Source organism: Arachis hypogaea, chromosome 15 (genome assembly GCF_003086295.3).
Source record: "Arachis hypogaea cultivar Tifrunner chromosome 15, arahy.Tifrunner.gnm2.J5K5, whole genome shotgun sequence".
NCBI lineage: Eukaryota > Viridiplantae > Streptophyta > Magnoliopsida > Fabales > Fabaceae > Arachis > Arachis hypogaea.
This window is the reverse complement of record NC_092050.1, coordinates 128,133,533-128,142,597: the sequence shown is the minus strand read 5'-3', so window position 1 is coordinate 128,142,597 and position 9,065 is coordinate 128,133,533. Positions and strand designations below refer to the sequence as shown.

At 34.6% G+C, this 9,065-nt stretch overlaps 1 non-coding gene across 1 annotated transcript; it reads left to right on the top strand.

Annotated features, from left to right (window-relative positions):
• Positions 1-296: 296 nt before the first annotated feature.
• LOC112752140 (small nucleolar RNA R71) lies at positions 297-404 on the top strand. Its single transcript, XR_003176584.1, has one exon. It is a non-coding gene; the product is annotated as a small nucleolar RNA R71 (small nucleolar RNA).
• The last annotated feature ends 8,661 nt before the right edge of the window (positions 405-9,065 follow it).

The window sequence follows — 9,065 nt, the reverse complement described above, 5'->3', positions numbered from 1 at the left end:
ATTCCATTCAGACTCTGAGAAATCATATTGACTTGCTGAGTCAATATTTTATTCTGAGCCAATATGGCATTCAGAGTATCAACTTCAAGAACTCCCTTCTTCATAGGCGTCCCATTACTCACAGGATTCCTCTCAGAAGTGTACATGAACTGGTTATTAGCAACCATGTCAATGAATTCTTGAGCTTCTGCAGGTGTTTTCTTTAGGTGAATGGATCCACCTGCAGAAGTATCCAATGACATTTTTGCCAATTCAGACAAACCATCATAGAAGATATCCAGGATGGTCCATTCTGAAAGCATGTCAGTAGGACACTTTTTGGTCAGTCCTTTGTATCTCTCCCAAGCTTCATAGAGGGATTCACCTTCTTTCTGTCTGAAGGTCTGAACGTCCACTCTAAGTTTACTAAGCTTTTGAGGAGGAAAGAACTTGGCTAAGAAAGCCGGGACCAGCTTATCCCAAGAGTTCAGGCTATCTCTGGGTTGAGAGTCCAACCACACTCTAGCTCTGTCTCTTATAGCAAAAGGGAAAAGCATGAGCCTGTAGACTTCAGGATCTACTCCATTAGTCTTAACAGTATCACAGATCTGCAAGAATTCAATTAAGAACTGAAAGGGATCTTCAGATGGAAGTCCATGAAACTTGCAGTTCTGCTGCATCAGAGAAACTAGCTGAGGTTTCAGCTCAAAATTGTTTGCTCCAATGGTAGGAATGGAGATGCTTCTTCCCTGTAAATTGGAATTAGGTGCAGTAAAGTCACCAAGCATTCTCCTTGCATTATTGTTGTTAGGTTCGGCTGCCATCTCCTTTACTTGTTCGAAATTTTCAATAAGGTTGTCTCTGGATTGTTGTAATTTAGCTTCTCTTAGTTTTCTCTTCAGAGTCCTTTCAGGTTCTGGATCAGCTTTAACAAGAATTCCTTTTTCTTTATCCCTGCTCATAAGAAAGAGAAGAGAAAAAGAAAAGAAGAGGAATCCTCTATGCCACAGTAAAGAGGTTCCTTATTGTTAGTAGAAGAAGAGGAAAAGAAAAAATTCGAACATAGATAGAAGAGGGGGTTCGAATTTGGTGAGTGATGTGAGGAAGAGATGTTAGTAGATGAATAAATAAATAGAATAAGATGAGAGAGGGAGAATTTCGAAAATAATTTTTGAAAAAGAGTTAGTGATTTTCGAAAATGGTTTTTGAAAAAGGTTAGTAATTTTTCGAAAATTAAAATAAAAAATTAAAATAATTAGTTAATTAAAAAGAAATTTTGAAAAAGAGGGAAGATATTTTCGAAAATTAGAGAGAGAGAGAGAGTTAGTTAGGTAGTTTTGAAAAAGGTAAGAAACAAACAAAAAGTTAGTTAGTTAGTTGAAACAAATTTTGAAAAGATAAGAAGTTAGGAAGTTAGAAAAGATATTTTGAAATCAAATTTTTGAAAAAGATAAGATAAGAAGATATTTTTGAAAAGATATGATAGAAATCAGTTTTTGAAAAAGATTTGATTTTTAAAATCTCAATTAATGACTTGATTCACAAGAAATCACAAGATATGATTCTAGAACTTAAAGTTTGAATCTTTCTTAACAAGTAAGTAACAAACTTAAAATTTTTGAATCAAAACATTAATTGGTGATGTTATTTTCGAAAATTATGATGTAAAATTAAGAAAAAGATTTTTGAAAAATATTTTTAAAATTTTCGAAAATAACTCAGAAAAATGAAAAAGATTTGATTTTTGAAAAAGATTTTGAAAAAGATGAGATTTTTAAATTGAAAATTTGATTTGACTCATAAAAACAACTAGATTTTAAAATTTTTGAAAAAGTCAAATCTAATTTTCGAAATTTTAAGAGAGAAAAAGGGAAAGATATTTTTTTTATTTTTGAATTTTTATGATGAGAGAGAAAAACAAGAAAAATGATGCAATGCATGAAAGTTATGGATCAAAACAATGAATGCATGCAAGAATGCTATGAATGTCAAGATGAACACCAAGAACACTATGAAGATCATGATGAACATCAAGAACACATTTTTGAAAAATTTTTAATGCAAAGAAAACATGCAAGACACCAAACTTAGAAATCTTTGATGCTTAGGCACTAAGAATTCAAGAATGCATATGAAAAACAAGAAAAGACACAAAACATGCAAATGCAAAGATCAAACAAGAAGACTTACCAAGAACAACTTGAAGATCATGAAGAACACTATGAATGCATGAGAATTTTCGAAAAATGCAAGATGAGTATGCAATTGACACCAAACTTATAATATGACTCAAGACTCAAACAAGAAACAAAAAAATATTTTTGATTTTTATGATTTTATGATTTTTTTGGTTTTTTTCGAAAATTATTATGAAAAATAAAAATAAGGATTCCAAAATTTTTAATATGAATTCCAGGAATCTTATGCTCTTTAGTCTAAAGCTCCAATCAAAGGGTTAGGTATGGCTTAATAGCCAGCCAAGCTTTAGTATGTAAATCAGGAACAGTAGCAGGTGGATTAGCAACAACTAGCTTGCTCTTGATAACAAATTGAAAGCCTCAGTCCAAATGAATTTAGACATGGCTTTACAGCCAGCCAGGCTTCACATGCTTCATGAAACACTAGAATTCATTCTTAAAAATTCTGAAGAAAAATATATTTTTGAAAACATTTTTTTTTCGAAAACAAAGGAGAAATTTTTGAAAGATTTTTGAAAAAAAATTTTTCTTTTTTGAAAACTTTTTGAAAAGAAAACGAAAAGAAAGTTACCCAATCTGAGCAACAAGATGAACCGTCAGTTGTCCAAACTCGAAGAAATCCCCGGCAACGGCACCAAAAACTTGGTGCACGAAATTGTGATCTCTGGTAATGGCTCCAAAAACTTGGTGCTCTAATTTCAATTCATAAATTGTCACAACTTCGATACAACTAACCAACAAGTGCACTAGGTCGTCCAAGTAATAAACCTTACGTGAGTAAGGGTCGATCCCACGGAGATTGTTGGTATGAAGCAAGCTATGGTCACCTTGTAAATCTCAGTCAGGCGGATATAAAATAGTAATGGGGTTTTCGAAATTAAATAATAAAATAGGGATAGAAATACTTATGTAGATCATTGGTGAGAGTTTCAGATAAGCGTGCAGAGATGCTTTCGTTCCTCTGAACCCCTGCTTTCCTCCTACCTTCATCCAATCAGTCTTACTCCTTTCTATGGCTGGCTTTATGCAAGGGCATCACCGTTGTCAGTGGCTACATCCCCTCCTCTTGTGAAAATGGTCCAAGATGCCATGTCACGGCACGGCTAATCATCTGAGGTTCCCGATCATGCTGGAATAGGATTCACCCTCCTTTTGCGTCTGTCACTACGCCCAGCACTCGCGAGTTTGAAGCTCGTCACAGTCATTCAATCATTGAATCCTACTTGGAATACCACAGACAAGGTTTAGACTTTCCGGATTCTCTTGAATGCCGCCATCATTCTAGCTTACACCACGAAGATTCTGATTAAGAGATCTAAGAGATACTCATTCAATCTAATGTAGAACGGAAGTGGTTGTCAGGCACGCGTTCATAGGGAATGATGATGATTGTCACGTTCATCAAATTCAAGTTGAAGTGCGAATGAATATCTTAGAAGCGGAATAAGTTGAATTGAATAGAAAAATAGTAGTACTTTGCATTAATCTTTGAGGAACAGCAGAGCTCCACACCTTAATCTATGGAGTGTAGAAACTCTACCATTGAAAATACATAAGTGAGAGGTCCAGGCATGGCTGAATGGCCAGCCCCTCTGATCTAAGAACCAGGCGTCCAAAGATATCCAATACAATAGTAAAAAGTCCTATTTATAATAAACTAGCTACTAGGGTTTACAGAAGTAAGTAATTGATGCATAAATCCACTTCCGGGGCCCACTTGGTGTGTGCTTGGGCTGAGCTTGAGTGTTACACGTGTAGAGGTCATTCCTAAAGTTGAACGCCAGTTTTGGTGCCAGTTTGAGCGTTGAACTCCACTTTGCAACTTGTTTCTGGCGCTGGACGCCAGAATTGGGCAGAGAGCTAGCGTTGAATGCCAGTTTGCGTCATCTAAACTTGGGCAAAGTATGGACTATTATATATTGCTGGAAAGCCCTGGATGTCTACTTTCCAACGCAATTCGAAGCGCGCCATTTTGAGTTCTGTAGCTCCAGAAAATTTATTTTGAGTGCAGGGAGGTCAGAATCCAACAGCATCAGCAGTCCTTCTTCAACCTCTGAATCTGATTTTTGCTCAAGTCCCTCAATTTCAGCCAGAAAATACCTGAAATCACAGAAAAATACACAAACTCATAGTAAAGTCCAGAAATGTGAATTTAACATAAAAACTAATGAAAACATCCCTAAAAGTAACTAGATTCTACTAAAAACATACTAAAAATAATGCCAAAAAGCGTATAAATTATCCGCTCATCAGTAATCAAACACGTAAAACCCTCGTTGCAAAAGGAGTCTTCCCAACAACCACGGGATCATGATGACCTCGTCGTCTCTTCGGCCCCTACTACTAAAGGATTCCGATCTCTCCCTCCTATGTAGAGAAGAACTGAAGATCGTTTTTGGTCATCTAGTAGCTTCTCGAACTCGTGCTCCATCCTCCCTAGGAGGTGTTTGGCCCCTTTTATCAGTAGCATGCTTAAAAGCCAGGTTCTCACACATCCTTGACTCTACATCTTGAATTCTTGCTCTTTGGGTTCGTTGAGCACGAGACCTCTGAGCATCCTGTACTTGTCTTTCTAAATTTTGAATCTTCGAAGTCATTTCTTGCATTATTTTGGCATTTATCTTAGTCTGGGTTTCAGATGGTCTCCTTACAATGTTTACCCCCTCCCGGGTTGACTAGAGGTGAATTCCCATCATTTATGACATTCCGACTATTGTAGTTTCTAGGGGGATGTCAGCCCTAACCTCTAAAATCATGATTCTATCTAGAATCATTATACTCATGATCAGCTTGTCCTACTATATGCAAAATTGGAGTCTGTGGAGGCACTTGTAGGTGGTCTACATTCCCCACATGTTCCTTGTTTGCATCTGCAACAACCCGTGATATTGAAGCATTGAGGTCCCCACAGACGGCGCCAAATATTCGTACGTTTAGTGAACTTACCAACGGAGTAACTCGGGACCTAGATTTCTCCAAATGATCAAGCTGGGGTTAGTACCTGCAAAGATACTCCGATGTTTCAATGACTAAGTGCTATTTATTAATAGGGTAAACTACCAAAAATGCACTAGAATAATTTTGTCATTGATAAAAATGCACCCAAATGTTGTTATCAACAAAAATTCCTGCAAACAATTAAAAATGCTACCAAAAAGCCAAAAAGAATTTTTTTTTTGTAAGTGGCAAACGACTTTTGTATTTGATAAATCACTTATGCATTTATCCAACATTTATAAGAATATTAGATAATTATTTAAAAAATACATTAAAAAACCGAATAAAAGTAAATTTTAAAAGTATTATTGGTTGTTGACAAAAAATATATACTTAGCAAAAAATCACTAAATTTTAAAGATAAAAATATCTCAGTTTTCTAATCGTGCTTGCAAAAAATTATATTAAAATTCAATCTCTAAAATATTTTTTTAGAATACATCTTTAATATTGGGCTTTTTTTTTCAAGTTTTTAAATTATTTGAGGGTATTTTTGTCGATAATAAAATTCAGATGTATTTTTGTCAGCGACAAAATTATTCGAATGCATTTTTGGTGGTTTACCCTTCATAATAATAATGAGTAAAAAAGTTGTGTATATCCCCTTCTCTTTATTGGTGAACATACATGTATAGGTTAATGAGATAGTTGTTAAGATAGTGGATTAAAGAAAATCAAGATTGTTGTTCAAGAATTAGTTGTGTAATCTTGTACTGTAAAGGCTTCTCTTGTTGACTAAGTCTTCAAGTCTTCTATAGTATAAAAGAGAGTTCAGAATCAGTCTCAGAGAGAGAGAGAGAGAGAGAGAGAGAGAGAGAGACAGAGAGAGAGAGAGAGAGAGACAATACACAAGTTTGGTAATAATTCAATTTATTACCATTTTATATTTTTCTAATACATCAAGATATCTCTCTTTTTTTTTCTCTTATGATTCATCCTCTGTAGAATTCACAATTCTACACTACTTTCTACATAGTATCTAGAGCTACAAGGTTATGATCCATGGTATTAATGGTATCTTCTTCCTCAAACAGCAATAAATCTCTTTTCAATCCTATTCTAGACAAGCTTGATGAAACAAGTTTTGTTACATGGCAACAATTGGCACTTTTCACTATCAAAGGACAGAAGTTTGAAGATCATATCATTGAAGGCAAAGAATCTCCTCAGTATGCCTCAGATGCAGAGCATACTACTGGTACTATTTCATCTAAATATGAAAAATGGATCTAACAAGATTGTAATCTCAATTCTTGGCTTCTTGCTTTTATTAATTAGTCTTACAAAAATAGAATGCTTCACTGTACTTCTACTCTTCAAATTTGGAAGAAATTGCATCAACTTTTCACTAAGTCAACAAAATTAAAGGTTAAGCAACTTCAAATCCAATTAAAGAATTGTAAGAAACAATCTCTTTCCATTACTTAATATCTTTCACACATCAAGAAGATAGTCAACTTTCTGAATGCTCTTAGTTATGAAGTTAGCCATGAATCTCATATTGAAATAATTTGTGATGGCCTTTCGAAAGATTTCTCTAGCTGCATTTCATTGGTTCAAGTAAAATTAGAATTATTCACAATAGGAGAAGTAGAAACACTACTTGTATCACATGAAGAAACACTAGAAAAATTCAAACAACTATCTCTTGGTCTTGCTTAAGCACAAGTTGCTCAATCTGCTTTCTCTAACTCAAGATTTCCTAGAAGAAACTTCAATGGAAGAAGAGGTGGTCGTGGTTGTCATTTTGGTCGAGGTGGTAGGTTTTCTTAGCAAGCAACGAATCGTTTGACCTGCCAAGTTTGTGACAGGCCTGGTCACTCAGCTTGCCACTATTTCTATAGATATGATCATGCTTATTCTGGCAATTCCACCTCTTCTTAATCTGTTTATTCTAGTCAACCACCACCTCCACCTCCTCCTTCCTTCCATCAACCTCAATCATACCTCACCTCTACATCTTCTACTAATGACACGGCTTGGTACCCTGATATAGGGGCAAGTCATCACCTCACACATAATTACAACAACCTAATCAATGATGCAGACTACACTAGCCCTGATCACCTTTACTTGGCAAATGATTCTGGTATTCCTATACATCATTGTGGACATATACTGCTTTAAAATCTTTAAATATGAATAGAGTTTTTGTGTATAAAAATATTTTACATTTACCTAAAGTTGCTAAGAACTTGATTAATGTTCTAAAATTTTGTTTGGATAACAATGTATTTTTTAAATTTCACCTCTTTCATTGTTTTGTTAAATCTTAGGTCAACAAGCAAAATCTACTTCAGGGAATACTTACACATGGTTTATATGCATTTGACAACTTATTAGTTCCTTTATCTTTGGTTGACAAATCTATCGCTCATGCTTTTATTGCAAAATGTAAAATGAATCCTATCTTATGGCATAGAAAACTAGGACACCCTTCTTCTTCCATAATTTAAACTATTCTTAAACATTGTAATGTTCCCTTTGATAATAATACAAGTTTTAATACTGATTATAACTCCTTTATTTGTGATCACTGCTGCATGGCAAAAATGCATGCTCTTCCATTTCCCTTATCTCAAACTAAATATGATTCTCCATTACAACTTATTTTTATTGACATATGACGTCCTACCCCCACGGTGTCAAGGTAAAGTTTCAAATTTATTTGAGTTTGGTTGATGTTCATACAACATATACCTATTTATATCTAATGCAATCTAAATTACAAATTTTTTCTATTTTTCAGCAATACAAAAATCTTATGGAGAAACAACTGAGGATTTCTATTAAAGACAGTCCAAACTGATAATGGGAAGGAATTCCTTTCTTTGAATTTTAAGAATTACTTATAAGAACATGAAATTGTTCATCATTTGTCTTACCCTTACACTCATCAACAACAAGGCATTGTTGAGGGTAAGCATAGACATTTAACTGAGTTGGGCTTATCCTTACTTGCCACTACCAAATTGCCTGAGTTATTGGGAGGATACTTTTCTAACTTCTGCTTTTTTGATAAATAGGCTACCCACAAAGGCTTTGAATTTTAAATCACCATATGAGATTCTTTATCACATCAAACCAAATTATGACTTGTTAAGAGTTTTTGGATGTGCTTGTTACCCTTATACTCATCCTTATAATACTCACAAATTTGATTACAGATCTCAGAAGTGTGTTTTTCTTGGATATGCCCCACAATTCAAGGGCTTGAAATGCCTTACTACTCAAGACAAAGTATTAATTGTAAGAAATAATGTTATTGATGAACAACTTTTTTCTACTCTACTTTTTTCATATTGGAGATATGAGCAACATTTAGTAAAACTGTTGGTTAGCTATAACTGATTTAGTTAGAGGTTGTTAGCTTTCTAGAGATAAGGTCCTCAAACAAACTCTGCTGTATAAAAAGAAGGTTATGATTCTGTTGTAAAGAACTGAAAAATAGCACAATAGTTATTCTATTTCAATTTTCAATTCAAATCTCTTGTCAATCTCTCTCTTCTTTGTATTCTTCCATTTCAATCATGGTATCATGAGCTCAGGTCTAAGATCCATGGCAGCAATTATCCCACACTCTTCTTCTTCTCCTTCTTCTACAAATTCAACTACTTTTTCTGTGCCTATGATAGATAAGCTCAATGAAAACTCTTTCAAGACCTGGCAGCACTTGGCTATTCATGTCATCAATGCTAATGAATTTGTGGATCATCTTAATACAGAGAAAATTCCAATCAGATTTGATAATCAAGCAGCTCGCATTGCAGGAACAGAATCAGAATCCTACAAGAAATGGAAGACTAAAGATCATTACCTCATGACCTGGCTTCTTTCATCAATTGATGATAGTTTCAAGAACAGAATGTTGGATTGCGCTTTTGCACACCA